The following is a 16,594-nucleotide window of genomic DNA, read 5'->3' as shown; positions in this document are numbered from 1 at the left end:
TATAAGGGTTTCTCTATCGCGTAGTCCACCACAGGAAATTTCACATTTTCGGGTTAATTCGAGACCTCTTCGGACACTTTATGACCCCAAATAAAACCGACGACATCGAGCATATTTTCGGGATTAGGCAACGATTTTAAACCGCGCTCTTTTATCATTTCCGCGCAGCAAACTGCCGGTGTCTAATTGCCCGAGTAATAAATACATATTTCGAATATTAAAACGTTTCACCTGGAAATTTCTCTTATTACCGAGCCCTTTTAAGCGCTGCAAACAGATATTTTATATTTATTTTCTCCGACGAGTTTTGCATTCCGCGGGCATTTCAGCACCAGCCGTGATAATTGTGATTAACGGACTTCACTTAATTATGTCTACCCGATTATCTAAAGGTTTGTACCTTTTTTATGACTTTAAATAAAAACGTTAGCTAACCCAAGGATTGAATAATATTTGTTTGTCAAATACCGACCTTTATGCTTCGTCCCTTAGTAGACAATGTAGACTTTGTTCCCGATTTTTACTCAAGGGATTACTAAAATAAGAGAAGAAAAAACTCAAAAGGTAAATATTTGGTTTGCAAATATAAACCATAAGATTATTAGACAATATTTTTTATTAATGGAAATCCTAGTACATTTATTTTTAATGTGTATAAGGAAGCTAAACAAATTAGGTTTTTAAAACAACCATTTATGTCTTTTTGGGAGGTGAAACAAAAAAGGTATAAAACTCGTTACCATGAAAAAGTAGTACTGCTTCTTTAAAAAGTAAGAAGTATGTTTATCTAGTACATCCTTTGATTATAGTTAAAATCTAACTGTAATCTCCCAAACAGAGAACCTACTAAATCTACATGGATGTGCTTAAAACGCCCTGGAGGAATTTTTAACAAAAATATATCGAACTAAACCTGTAATTCCCGTGTGAGAAAACTGCTAAAATTAAAAATCTGAGGTCTTGAAAAATATGAAAGCAATTTGCAATTTCACGTGACGTGCCAGTATTGCAAGCTCTAAAATGGCATAATCAAAATCATGTGATGTGTCTTTTGCAATTTTAGCTTTTACAACTGTCTAAAATAGTCTAAATTGAATTTACCAAATTTTTAAATTTTAAATAAGGTTTTAAAGGTCACGTGACTAATTTTGACAGATGTCAACTGGCCATTACAGTGTTGCAAGAATATGCAGAATTGCATTTTCAACGTCACCTAACGTGTATTTTGCAATTTCTAACAAATTTTTAAATTTAATCTACTATTTTTTAAAGTTTAAACAGCGTTTTGAAGTTCACGTGACTGTTTTTGACAATGTCAACTGGCCTATACAATGTTGCAAACTCAAAATTGTATTATTAACGTCACGTAACGTGTATTTTACAATTTCAGCTTTTACAACTGTCTAAATTTAATTTACCAAATAATCAAAATTTAAATTACATTTTAAAGTCACGTGACTATTTTTGACAGGTGACAGTTGGCTTTGCCAGTGTTGCAAGCTCTAAAATGGCATAATCAAAGTCACGTGATGTGTTAAAAAAATCAATTTTAAGCTTTTGGGCCTTTAAAATTTGGAAAAACAGTTACGTAACCTGAAGAAGTCATTTTTATTGAATCATTAATTTTGATCGACATTTTGACAAAAGTAAAAGACACGTACAAATTGTAAAAGCAGACATGCTATCTAATCCAACCTAAAAACTGTCACGTGACTATAAAAAATTAATTTCAAGGGTGGATTTCATCAAGATTTATCATTATCTCAATACCAGGGGACTTATAACTAAATTTAAGAATGCCACAAATGTATAAACATTTGAAGGTATTCTGACGCAGTTTAAATAATCAGCAGCAGTTTGAGGCATTTTAGGCAGTCTTAAGGCATTATCACTATGAGGCATTTTGAGCCATAATAGAAGCATTGTGAGGTATTTAAAAGGCATTTCAAGGTATTTTGTATGCAAAAAAGCATTTTGGTGTACAAAAAATTATCGGCGGTCTACCCCTCGATTAGATCGTATCAATAATGCACATAAAATTTTTAAAATGTTGTCAATCGTGTTTTTAGGTCAGTTAAATTAATTAAAATTTTTTTTTCCACCAACAAAATTGTAGCAATAAAATATAAATTTGTTTGTACAATTTACTTTTTTGATTTTTTCCTTTTTCAAAAACTCAAAATTATTTATTGCATATAAATACTGAAAAGAGAGAGTTTTTAAAAACAACCCTAATTTAACATGTAACAGACGTTTTAAATCGGATTTTTTGTTTAATGAAAGCTTTTTGGAAAACAAATATTCGAATTGTATTCCGTGTCGAATGTGTTGCATTGCGGTTGGGTTTGGAATGAAAATAAAATATTATTTTTTAATTGCATTCACTTCACAGCTACAAAACAAATGAAGGGTTAGCGCAAGTTTAATAATTAATTGTTTTTTTGCGCACCAATTATAAAACGCGTCCGTACTATATTGGTGCTACTGTATAAGTGCTAATATAAACGAATAGTCTTCTAAACTTCAGAAAATTCAATAAGTTCGCACAGTTAAGGGAAAAAGAAGTTCAATATTGGTAATACACTATACCAGTTTTCAAAGTATTCAATAGGAGGTATATCTTGAAAGTGCATTAAACTACAGCGTTAACATTTCATTTAACGTTTCCTAACAATGTAAAGTACGATATACTGACTTTACACACAAAGAACGCTAAGGAGTTTACAGCTTGAAGTAGTTGAAACTTTCAATTCGAAATAAAAAGGGCGGCACGAAAGGGTAAGATAAATTTACCTAAGGCTCATTTTTCTTTTCCCTTATTTGCGAAAGTGCCAAATCGCGTAGCTGCAATGCGCGGTTTTACATTTAACCTGTTTTTTCTTTTTCCTGGATAAAAAAAGAGATTTGAGTATGACCGCACTTTTAAAGCTATTCTTACTTAATGATCGTTGGTTTTATGTTTTATCTGATATGAAAAAATGCGATTTACTCGAGGCACTTTTGCAACAAACATTAAAATTCCGTAAGCGCTTTTTCCTAAATGGAACATATTTAAATGCTTTAATTAAACGGCAAACACGGTAGCGTTGTTGGGAAAAGTTCCGCCTGAAAGTTGCCGGAAAATTGCCATTTTTCTGTCCGGTTCTTGATTATGCGGACGCACACACGTTCTTCCACCTAAATAAAAAGTCGAATTGAAATTAATTTCCGTATTTCAGTATCTTTCTTTTCGTTGAAAATTTGCCCGGAGTCGTTTTACAGTGTCTCGGCTTGAGAATTATTCGTGCGGAGATCTGACGAATATTCCAGAAAGTAATATCCGGTCACTGGGTTTCTATCGAAATCCGCCGTTTGAAAGGAAATGCAGATTGTAGCTGCATGTTGCGTATGAATCATCTTTCAACGTTTGGATCTTCGTCGTATAGCAACTTTGTAATACCAGTTAAATACTCCACGAATGACAGCATATACAAGATAATTGGTTGAAAGCTTTGATATTGACATATACGAGTGTAATGAACTGTCAAATTGTGCCGGATTTGATGGGATTTTTATGAGGGTTGTTTCTGCGCTGCCTGACTGCCTGACACATTTATCTGTTCTCGCCGATGCAATCAGCGCATCCTTTTTTAAGGCAGTTTTCCCATCATGTCTTAAGAGGGCTCAGGTTAATCCTCTTTACAAGATGACCGCACCTGCCCCTGCTTCCGGCACTGTCTAAGGTGCTGGAGAAGCTGGTCCAGAGGCGGATGATGTCGTTTCTGGAGCGTCATGAGTTTCTCAGCCCATCTCAGTTTGGCTTCCGGCCAGCGATGGGCACGAGTGATGCTATTTTTTCTATAAGACCAAGATCCTATGGATCCTCCATTTTGGATGCTCATCGCAGGAGATTTTTGTTGAGGGTGCGCCCCTGGAATGAACAAGTTTCTTGGTCTTATTATTGACGACTCGCTTCGATTCGCTGAGCATGTGGACGGTCTGTGCTCTAGACTGGCGTCGGGTTGCCATGCATTGAGGGTAATCTCTGGCAATCTGGATTACCATGTAGCTAGGAGTGCATGGTAGCTAGATACCATGCACTGATTGACTGCCATCTCCGCTACGGCATAGATTTCTGGGGAGTTTGTTCTCGAAGCCGCTTCAATTCTGTGTTTCTCCTGCAGAAGCGAGCATTGAGGTGCTTGTGTCGTGTTGGATACAGGGCCTCATGTAGACCCCTCTTCATTGAACATGATATCCTCACCTTGTGCTGCATTTTCATCTTGGAGACGATTTGTCTTGTCCGTGGCAAGTTTGGGGGGTCAGTTGTCCGAGGGCTCCGGCTCAGTAGATTCGTTTTGAGGCTTCCCATTCCTCCCACGGAAAAGATTAAGTCGTCGCTTATTTACGGTGGCAAGAGACTTTTCAATAACCTTCGTCTCCACGTGAGAGGCCAGCCATCTGCGCATGGATTTAGGCGTGAGGCTGAGAGGTTTTTGCTTGACGGGGCGTACTCTCTCCAGACGAATTCTACTCCAGTTCTTAAGGCGCCTTGTTCTACTATAAATTGACCAAGCAGCACTGTTTGTGTTTTTGATCCTCTTTCTCCTCTCTTATACAGCGAAACTGCTGCTTTTTGTTTTGTTTTTATTTTAATAATTGTAAGGTGTAATTATGTGTGATTCATATTGTATGTGTAGTGTAATAACTATGTATGTTCTTTTTTTGCTGTTTTTGTATGTGTTTACAGGGCTTTGTCAATGACTAAGTTTCCGACAATAAAGCTACTTTTTTGATTGATTTGATAAATATGTGCTGCAATAATTCTCAATATATTGAATCAATCTCAAAATATTATTCTAATTTTTATCATTACAGGTGAAAAACTTTAGTTTGTCGAATTTTCCTTTAAAAGAATTGGATTTTCGTAGCTTCGACCTTAAGTCTTATTTACCTTCCTCTTTCTCTCTGATTTTGCTGTTGTCCTTTGAGTTGGACGCAGCTTTAGAAAGTCGTCCTAATCACTTCCCCCTTGAAACGAGCGTTTCTTTATGATACAAATATTTTATTTAATTTTCAAAGTGAAGAGAGGGACCATTTGTGTTTGAATAAGAAGTTAAGAGACTCATAACCATGGTTAATATTAATTCCAAAAACCATTTTTTTACTCAGTATTAATTACAAAGGAAACCAACCTCCCGCAATGAGTACACCCACTCTTAATAACTTAATCCCCTTCCTTAATTTAGGCGAAGCACAATATAACAAAAGTTTCACCCCTTTTAGGTTAACCATAAATTCAGTTGTCGGATTTTTACGTTCTTGAACCGTTTTCGGTTTTTAAAACGCATTAAAATGCGACATTTATGGCCGGCAAAGCGTCACTTAAAGATACATTATAGTGCTGACCCAGCGACTCTCTTCACTGTGCCCTTTAAGTTCGTTTTAAATTTAGAAAACTAAAACGGTTTTCAGTGGCGTCTATTTACACTGAAACGAGAAATACATAGAAACCAACTGTGATATTGGAAACATATCGAAGAAAATGTTGTGCCGGAGGCTAGGACGGATTAAGAGATTATCCCAAACACCCTCAACGCGAGGACTATGTTTTTTCAATCGAAATTTCCGGGATTTATTATGGACGAGAGGCAGGATTAACGGACAACCCCTTTATATTCACCCGGAATTTAGTATACTTAAGTCCTCTACCGCTGTAGGACACATTTGTTAGATGATTGATGAAATGCCAGTGTAACATACCCTAAACTATTGGAAATTAAACTTGGAAGGAGTTAAATTAGTTTATAAAAGTATCTAATTGTAACTTTATTAACCTTTACAATGTTATTTTGTTACAATGTTTTTTATTATTGGTGTTTTGCAAACAGTAACATTTACAGGATTGGTAAAAAACAGTTGAATATCTGTAACGGAAATATTAAGTTGTTACATTTCCTTCACTATACAGTGTGGTCCAAATTGGTGATGCATGTATTGGGATCACAAGAGCTACAGAGTCGGTTAAATAGGGAAAGTTTTAGAGAATTTTATGTGAAACTTATTTCCGGTTTCCAAATTAAATTATCTTTTTCCGTTTTAAACACTCTTTAACAAAGCCAAAGAGAGTTTTGAAACTAAGACATTATTAAGGCACTTTTTGACGTAGAACACAATAACGTAATTAGAAAAAATCTGTCGTCATTGGTTTTCGAAATATTGATGATAACTTTGTAAGCCATCTTGAAGGCGGCCATAAGAATTTACAAAGTTATCATCCATATCTCGGAAACCAATGACAATAGATTTTTTCTAATTACGTCATCGTGTTCTACGTAAAAAAGTGCCTTAATAATGTGTTAGTTTCAAAACTCTCTTTGGCTTTGTTAAAGAGTGTTTAAAATGCAGCCTCTAACGTTTTCCCAATTTTACGGAAAACGGAGAAAGATAATTTAATTTGGAAACCGGAAATAAGTTTCACATAAAATTCTCTAAAACTTTCTCCATTTAACCGACTCTGTAGCTCTTACCGTTTTCGAGATCCCAATACATGCCTCACCAATTTGGACCACACTGTATATTCATTCTCGCATTTTTCACTTGTTTACATCACTGTAAAGCATAATCATGACTTTAATTTAAAAATTCAAGGCTCAAAACCTGAAGCATCTGTCCTCTGAAAGAACATTTTGAAACTGTTTATTGTTGTGTAAACTATAAAGTTGATATGTTGTAATATGCAGTAGGTTGTTATGTTAAGAGTATGTTTTTCCACGCCCTCTCAATATAAGTTTATAACAAATAAGAAAAACTACTTGACGGAAAAAGTTCCGAAATCAAATGCAAATTTATCCCGTTTGAATGCGATTTGAGTCGAACGCGCGTAAGCCTGTTTCACCTTCTTCAGGAAAATCCGCTTTTTCCCATATCTCCAGCTGAAATTAGATTTTCGCATAACGCTTCCCCTGTCAGGATTTCCGGATTTGCGAATAAGGAGTACGTTTTAAAGCTTCCGGCTTCGTATGCGAACAACATACCAGATATTTTGGAATGCCGTATGAATCGCCTTCTTTCCTGCTAAGAAAGTAATTACGGGCGTCTTTGTTTTAATTATTGTCGACCCCATCAATCTGTTTTCGACCGCAAAACCCTACCGGGCATTCGGACCTGTCACTAAGGTCCGACCCTTTTCAATAAAGTTTGGGAAAGTTCCAGAATTTTGGTATGGATTGCCTTGACTATTCTGCTGTTCCTATGAATTCAAGATAAGTTATATGTTATATGTATAGTATCTAGTAAAAATAATTGTTAAAACACATACATGTCAATAAACAAGACAACATTTTCAAAATATATAATATCAAACAAAATTAAATTCGTTTTTGTATTGTGATGAAACGAAATACACCCCTAATGCCAAACGTTCAACTCGAATTAATTATTTCAAGTTGCGACCGCAGTTGTTAACTGCAAAATGTTAATTAAACAGGAAACATCGCAATGCAGTTGGTTGTTTAAAACAATAATCTGTCTTGGCTTTAGTCGTGGGGACTCCATTTCGTGGAGAACAGAGTTCATTTTCGTTGGTTTCCGTAGCTTTTGTCCACGCTTCAGTATGTGAGATTTAGGGGGATTTAACGAATCGAAAAGATTAACTTTAACAAGCAATATGTTACGTTTAATAATTCTTGAATTTTGATAATGGACTCAGCTTAATGCAGATGGACAAGAGATAATTAGATCTTGCTAATGCAATACCCTGTAACATGATCCTATACTAGTTATTAAGGTCAATTTAGTTATTGTTAGGTCACTTACTGTCAATTTCTTTTCCTCCCAAAAACACAATAGAATTACCTGCAACTGAAAAAAGCGACAATCTCAACTCTTGACAATTAACTTAAAGTGACTTTTTCCAGCTCAGTTTACTGTATTGTGCCTCTGAGATACATTTTTTGCTTTATCTCTCACTCTCCCCCGAATAGATCACATCTTTCCCCTCCAAAGAAACACTTACAAGGGCAATAACAAAAAGAAACTTAGAGGTCCTCAGAGAAAGAGAAGTGCCAGGCTGCGTTCGTGCGTGTCCTTCGAGGATTGTTTTTCTTCCCTTTACTTATCCCGGACCTAACTTGGTCACAAGTGCTCTGATTTGTCGGAGTAAACTTTCGTGTTACCACTCGATATTTAATTAACCATTTTGTCGCGTACACCGCAATTACGTTTTATTAACATAATTGCTATGTCGACAAGAGAACCAAATTGGAGACGCTGGTAATAATAAAAAAGTTTTTTGTTTGTAAAATTTTTGATACCAGACAACCTACAAAGGAGTTGTATAGTTATCAGTCAGCCCCTCATTAAAAAAGTGCGATTAATTTGAAGCTATTTAAACTGTTCACGTACCTAGTTGGTTATTGTTTCAGTTAAATTGGTAAGTCACTGAACTGCATTATCAAATTATGCACTATCGTTAACACTTCAGATGATTTCATTAATTACTCCTTACTCAGAAGTATGATAGGATTAGTCTCAGAGACTAATCCTATCTAACAACCAACAAAGCATCCGATAATTTATTAGTTCCAAACGGTTCACAATAATAATTATTTTAATTTAGTATAACCTTTGGACGTTTCATTAATTACAAATAAATCTAATAATCACTAGGTTTAATTTGATGTTATTTCAATTTCCATTACAGAATAAATTATTTTTGAAATAGGAAAATGTCCTGGAATCAACAACTGCAATAGAGATAAAGTGAATACAATTTATATAAATAATTGTTTAAAACTAGCGAATAACTGAAAGTTTTGTAGAATTAATTATAACCAATTCGAGTTCGGTTCGGACAAGATTGAAATTTTGATCGGATAGTGTAATTCAGTCCAATTCAAGTTGATTGAACCATCTGGAGGAAATCCACAATCATGCATTGGTTTGTAAACCAATCCGGATTGAATTGGCAACAAGGTGACCAACACATTAGTAAATAAATCAAGTCTGTTCAATCTATAACTATACAGGGTGGTCCAAATTGATTGTAACATACTTAAAGAGTAGAAAGTCCATAAAAAACAAACTCGAAAGTGTCATATAAACTATGGTCGAAAAGCGCCCCCTAGCAGAGCTAGCAAACCCTAAAATATATACCCAAAAAACAAGTTTTTTTAATTTGAATTCCTAATCAATAAAAACAAATAAAATTTGGCCAATTTGTCACCATTTTGAAGTAACAATTTGAACATTTTTAATTTTTTTCAATATTCCGAACAGAAGCGATTTTTTTTATTTACGCACAAGTTTATAAAAATGACTGTATCTGAAAAACTATGCAAAATGAAAAGAAATGTCAAGACAAACTTTTCAAAAGGGAAAAAGTATGGGCTATCACATGTGCCACATCAGAATGTCCTAAAATTATAGCTTATAGAAATTTGAAGCTGTCAAACATTTTGAACGGCTTCCGTAGCTGTCCGGATTATTTTCAAAATTTGAAAAAGTTTCCGAATAAACATATACAACATAGCAAACATGCATTCCAAATTTCATTTGAGTAACTTTTTTCGTTTAGAAATTAAAATTTAAAAAATTGTCTTGGTGCCTCACCTTTACAGTTCGCTAGCTCCGCTAGAGGGCACTTTTCGACTATAGTTTATATGACACTTTGTAGTTTATTTTTTATGTACTTTCCACTCTTGAATTATCCTACAATCAATTTGGACCACCCTGTATATGTTTCATCAGATTTTTTTGGGTCATTTTTAAAACCTCGTCAGTTCAAAACGAATCAACAGATTTTAATGCGGTTTGAACTGTCATTGGGTTTGGTTTATGGGCTTTTCACTGATGTAAAAAACGTTTGCTTTAATGCTTTCTAACTGTCTTATACAGGGTATAAAAGAAATGCGTGCAAAAAAGTTAAATTTTCAAGTAGTCCTTAATAATTTTTTTTGGTTTGGTTTTAACATAAGGAAGTGTTATTTAGGTCAATATCTCGGGACGTTTTTGGGCGTTTCCCAATTAACGTCCCATGTCTCAAGAAATATTGATTTATCCAAAAAAGACGACATTAAATCTGTTCTGAATTAAGCTATATTAGCAGTATTTATATATCTAATTATTATCTAACCATATTTGGTAAAACCTTACAGGACAGGGTGTCCAACGACAGTGAGTGAAACTTGAAATTGGTTGCACAAGTTGTTCTTTCACTTTAACTGTCTCTAAACCCTCTGTATAGTTCTATTGGTCAAGGAAGTTGACTCAAAATTATGCAATACATAATATGGGTCCTACACGTGATTTAAAATAACAGTTCAAAGCTACTGCCTTGCTTTTAGAGTCACAGGATGTTAATTGGAATACGGCCAAAAACGTCCCGAGATATTGGCCTAAGCAACACTTTCAATTATTGATCAATTGGAGACTACTTGAAAATTTTACTTTTTGTTGGTTTAGGTGGCACGCAGTTTAGTTTCAGTAATTTTTCATTAATATTCTAAAGAAAAAATAAATTATTAATAATCACAAAATATGTGTGGATATTCTGACGATAATAACTTGTAACTATAACGATAAAATATGTAAGTTTTTGTCATTAATGGAATTGAGATAATTGACTCGTAAAAAGACTTATATAAACCATTTTCTGATACAAAATTTATCACTTCAGATTACTGCAATAAAAATTTAAAAAATTGGAGTAAAACCAAATACTGTATAGAACTCTAAAGGCCCCCATACACGTGCGAACAATTTACACAAATTCGGTGTTTGAACAAACGCCTGTTTGTTCATACGCTAGCACATACACGTAGCAACCTATTGCGCAAACATAATTTCGATTTGTGGTATTGTTCGTTGAACATGTCAGATTGCTGTGCCGCCATTATTCTGACCCTAGTAGCTGAGAAACGAATAGTTAAAAAAAAAATAAGTAAAAAGTGTGCTTTCCGCTGTTTGTCTTATTCGCCATATTGGAGAAATAAATAGCAACAAACTAAAAAAAATTACCAAAACAATACGTTTTCAACTACAAAATATAAAAGAAACTGCCTGACAGTGTCTAGAAGCATAAGTTGACTAACCCAAAGTTTGCACGACCGTACCATACACGTCAAACAAGTACTCAAATAAGGAGTATTTGTACAAATTATTTCGACCCTGACCGATTTTACTCAAACAGTTTGCGCAACCATTCAAGCCCCATAGACGGTCAAACTGTTTGCACAAACACCGAATTTGCGCAAATTGTTCGCACGTGTATGGGGGGCTTAACCGCAAATAATATTTTTTTTCGACTACTGATTTTGAAAGTACCTCATGTACGCTTCCATTTCAAAGCAGAAAGTGGTTATTTGCCGCACGTGCACAGAAAGTGAATCATTTTCTGTCCTAGAGCGTTTTCGCTTTCTACTAACAATCTACTCACCAACTTTTTCATAACACCGCTTGACATACCTGTTTGAAATAAAGCCATTCCGTCAAAGTGATTTATCGGTGACAATGAGTTCGAGCTACGAAAATGATGTGAATTGTCCTTCTACTCCACCCCACAGCAGTCGTCGAAAAAATATCGTCTATATTTCGAGCCGAAAGTACTTTTGCCGCTTTTACATGATTGCTGCAATTCGGCTACGCCTCAAGCTGCAATTTTCATGTGCAAGCGGCAAATATCTACTTTCCGCTCTTAATATAGAATATACTATTTTATTAAATCGTGCAAAAAGTACACTTTTTTAATGATTTTTAGTGCAAAAAGTTCCTCTTTTTTGTTTCTTTTTTGTATTTATTAAACTGCTTCATAACATGGAAGTCTGTAAAACCTTTCAATTTAATTTAAGGTAATAATAAGACTTTTACTACAAGTCAATAATTAAATTAAAATGTCTAAGTTTGCTGTGTGTTGGAAGGTCCATAATTTTGTGTTGTTAGTGAATTAAATTTACGAGCAAACTCAAAATAATACAAACTTATCGCTTAAAGAGCTAGGGTGTAAAATTTAAGCTGCAATGACTATTCAATCAAACCTCAACAACAAAATTTTGGTATACTATACATGAAAGTACTAATGAAGTAGTAGAATAATTGTAAATTACTCAAGAATTTTAAATAAAATAGTTATTTTCGTTTTTGGCAAATTTTATGATAAAGTGAAGTTATGGATTAAAAGTGATCAACTTACCGATTATCTACCAATTAAAAAAAAATCTTCTAAAGTGTAATCACAGATTAACCATAAAACACCAGGAACTAACAAAACAACACCACAATTCCAATTTGCGAGTCACTAAACTCGTAAATTAATGGATCGCGTCTCCAAAATTACAAGAAACTAGACGTCGCGACGCGTACCATCCAGACGCTTCGGCATGCGGCGCGCCACTGTTTCTGGAAAGGGCGTCGTGAGCGCCACCGCATCGATTTCGTAGCGCTGCTGGTGCAGAATTTGTTTACTCCTTCCTTCTGGTGGTTGCTCAAGAAGATGACGTCCCGGCACGCCACAAGGGGGCCGAGGATAAAAGAGAAAAAAAACGTACCAGCACGAACCGAGCAAGTTTTGGGCCCCCATCGGGGCCACAATACGAACCGAGGTAAAACTTCATTTGCAGCGTTTTTATCTGGGGCGTCATTTGGCCGAAACTGTCTCGGTTTCAGCTGCAGTTACGGCACCGAATGGAAATTGCATTCGGCGTTATGCCGATTAAGATTCTCCTTTTGTAGTGTTGTTTCGTAAACCGTTTACTGCTTTAAAAGTTTGTGTTGAGAGTTTTGGAATTGCCTGGCTGCAGGTTTTAGTATAAGAAAACACACCTGGAGGATTCAAAGTACCTTAAAAAATCGAATAACTTATGGTTTACTGATGCTGGTAACTGGCACTTTTAGTGTAATTACACTGTTTTGCAATAGCTATTCTGATGTATTTTGTCATGCAGATTTTCATATAATGGCTAACAAAATGTACAGTACAGTACAGTAGAATTAAACGAGATTCGTTAGGACGGTTGTCCAATTAAACGGAGGCCCTTCCCAGGTCCAGGACCATTATAATTTTGATCGAATAATAAAAACGTCGAATGGTTTGTTTGTAGCCAGATTAACTGCTCGACTGACCACCAACTCTGGTTAGTGGTAAAATATTGGTTGCGTAACCGTGATTGACCAATACAAATTGCAACAAAAATTGCACGTTTCTAAACAAAAACGGCAAAAGCTTCGAACGGGAAAACCGTAAACAGCATCGTAACTGTAATAAATTATAATGGAGGTAATTAGAATTTAATAAAAATCAATGACTATTGGCAACGGTCCACCCAAAACAATTATTCGCACAATTCTGTTCGGAAAATGAATTATAAAGGCCATTACTTTTTAATGTCGTGTCGAATAACGATGAAAAAGCATTTTATCCAGAGCTAAATAAAGGCACGAAATATTTGGTTGACGATTCACTCTCATCCTGTTTGGAAGCTCCATTTTCCTATAAGCAAGATATTGGCTTCAACTCGCGCTTTAAAAATTTTTCATACGTGATATAGCTCACATCGGAAAAGCCTTGAATATGTCATTACGAGACGAAGAATAGTCGCGATATTTCTTCCGATTTCCAGTAATCTGAGACCGATTTATCCGTGTGCCTGGCGCGATGGAAACGATAAATTAAACTGGCGAGATTTGCGTTTGAAGGCTGCCATTTCGAACGTGTTAAGTGTCCCATTTATTCCATTAAGATTTAAATTAATGACAGATTTTTCCACTTTGTTTATCTAATAATTTATGCAAGATATGCAATCACCGCCACGCGTTTCTGCTAATCGTTTTCTATCCTTTAAATGCGACTAAATCGAAACATTAGGCAAAATAATTAAACTTCTCAATTAAAGCAAGTTGTGCTGGCGTGTAATTATCTTAAGCCCAACCCGTGAATAAGCGGTTTAGATTGACATTTGCCATTTTACTTGGACTTGGAAACTACTACTTACAAAGAAAAACAGGTTTTCCACGACTGAGTGAAACAAAAAATGCATCATTATTGAATGTTTGTAGAAAAAAGTCTACAATTAAAAATAATTCAGTAAATTTATTCCCCCTGCTTAAAATAAAAATAAAAAAACAATTCGCACAAACTTATCACTTTAAAAGAAAACTCAGCAAATTACTTTTTACCTTCAGACCCAGTTTCGACAAGTTAGAAAATCTTCTTGGATGCCGTCTTCTATTATGCAAATAATTTCGAAAACTTTAAAGTAGTTGTATCACAGGTTAAATTAAGCCAATTAGCTCTTGTTTAACAAGCTTGAATATTTAGTAACTCTAATAGATATTTGTGATGATATTAAAAGTGAAATGTATAATTTTCACAACTCGTCACCTACATCACTTTATTCGACGAGTTGGTGTTTTAATTAACCAACTTTAATACTTGATTAGACTACTTTTGTCCGAATTAAAAATTAATTATTGAATTAAAGCTGGTTTTGTTCAAGGTATGTTAAAATGAGTTAAAATATTCATGTCGTATAAAGCAGACCGACAGAACGTGGCTTAGTTTCTCTCCTTTAAAATCTCGGTTTCTCAAAGACACAAAGAACCGTATTGTAAGATCGGGGGTACGTATTGTTAAAACATAATTACAGAACTTCCGTTCCTTCATAAAAGTTATGAAAGAATAATTGAGGCACAACTAGTTTCTGAATTATTTGAAGAAATAAAAATTTTGTTTAGAAACTATTCAACGTGCGACATTGTCATGTCAAACAAATAAAGTGAAATTTAGCAGGTTTTACACGGCAGTTTGATGTCAAAGAACTTGATACATTTATTCATAAAATAGCTTCAAAAACGAATTTTATCAGTGTAAAACAAAATTTTGTCAAATTTACCTTCATTTTTGTGTTTTTGGAACATCTGCAAGCTTGTGGGTAACAGAGTAAGTTAAAAAACTTCAGAAAAGTTAATTTTCAATGTTCCAAAGTCAAATTCAACAGGCAACAGTCAAAAAACATAAAAATTTTCATGATAAACCTATTTTAACCTTCAAAGTCAATTTCAAGCGTTTCAGAACCAAATTCTGGGCTCGCAGATGGCGGAACAATCTAAACAAATTTCCAAAAAAGCAATTTTCGAGGTTTCAAAGTCAAATTCAACCATCCACAGTCAAAAAACATAAAAATTTTCATGATAAACCTATTTTAACCTTCAAAGTCAATTTCAAACGTTTCAGAACCAAATTCTGGGCTTGCAGATGGCGGAACAATTTAAACAAATTTCCAAAAAAGCAATTTTCGAGGTTTCAAAGTCAAATTCAACCATCCATAGTTAAAAAACATAAAAATCTTGATGAACCTATTTTTAAATTTAAAGTCACTATCAAAGGTTTTAGAACCAAATTTTGAGCTTGTAGAGGACAGAGTAAGCTAAAAAAGTCAATTTTAAAGGTTTAAGTCAAGTTTAACAGTCAAACATAAAAATTGAATCATTTTCAATATTTTAAACAGTAAAAATACATGTAATTGACTTGCTGGAATGCTTTAAATCTTAAAGTCAATTTCAAAGGTGTCAAAACCAAATTCTGAGATTGCAAATGGTAAAGCAATATAAAAAAAAGTCAATTTTTAAAGGTTGCATTTCTCTAGATTTGAAAAAGCTTTAATTATAGCAAAAACAACAAACTTCAAAAATGGATCAAAATGACATCTTATTTGTTAACCAATAAAAAACGCATTTTTACAAAAAGTATTTAGATGTTTTTCATTGTTTTTCATCTGGTTTAGTTATACTGTCTTTTCGTATGGATTACTTGTGTAAGTAATATTTGAAAAATAATACTTTAAGGAATCCGCAGTAGCAGTAAAGTAAATCCGTCAATTTAAACCGATCCTTCGGATCTTACGACACAGTTAAAGCTTTTTCCATCACAGATTTGATTTGATATTTTTTACGACTTTAATATTTCTTTTCTATTTTCTTGCACAAGAAGCTGTAAACCGTAACTGCAACCCGTCTAAATATTGCAACTAAAATCTCCATAACATAAAACAACGGCGCGTCATATTCGAACGAATTACGACGCTCTATCCAGACATTTCAACAAGCTCGTAAAACTACAAATTTTCATTCCTCTAAAGCTTATTAGAATTTTTCCGGTTTCCTTAGTTGACAAACGGGACATCCGGCCGGCCATAAAGGGTATCTAATATTACGTGGAAATGTGCAAGGATCTACAAATGACCTCATAAATCTTAATGATCTCCATGAAGTTGTGAGACGAAATTGTGTGTGCATTTTGAGTTTGACGACTTGAAGACCCGACAACTAATGAAAATGCCCGTCTACACTCCCTCCAAAAAAAACCGCAATCTGCTTATGACGTTTTAGAATTTATGATGCGAAATTAAATCTGCTTGCGGTGGTTTTTTACCTATATTTTGCCATGTTTGCAGCAGGTCTTGAATGCACAATAGTCTTGTCGAACATGGATCGTGACAGAGTGAATATGAATGATTTGGGTGGATAATGCATGTCGACCTGTCTGCTACTAGATTCATCGTATTTTGCTCTCTTCCCAGTTTGTCGATTCTATGATTAACCGATGGCCACAGTTAAACAG

At 34.6% G+C, this 16,594-nt stretch overlaps 1 protein-coding gene across 1 annotated transcript in view; it reads right to left on the bottom strand.

Annotated features, from left to right (window-relative positions):
- Positions 1 to 12,355, bottom strand: part of LOC145732762 (neuroligin-4, X-linked-like) — a 101,047-nt gene extending 88,692 nt beyond the window's left edge. The window contains exon 1 of the mRNA XM_081985253.1: positions 12,170 to 12,355. The gene's annotated coding sequence lies outside the window, so the exon portion shown is untranslated. The remainder of the gene's footprint in view (positions 1 to 12,169) is intronic.
- Between the last annotated feature and the right edge of the window lie 4,239 nt (positions 12,356 to 16,594).

The sequence above is a fragment of the Ips typographus genome, linkage group LG8 (assembly GCF_016097725.1).
Source record: "Ips typographus isolate SLU linkage group LG8, UJ_Ityp_2.0, whole genome shotgun sequence".
In the NCBI taxonomy this organism is placed as follows: domain Eukaryota; kingdom Metazoa; phylum Arthropoda; class Insecta; order Coleoptera; family Curculionidae; genus Ips; species Ips typographus.
This window is presented reverse-complemented; position numbering and strand designations above follow the sequence as displayed.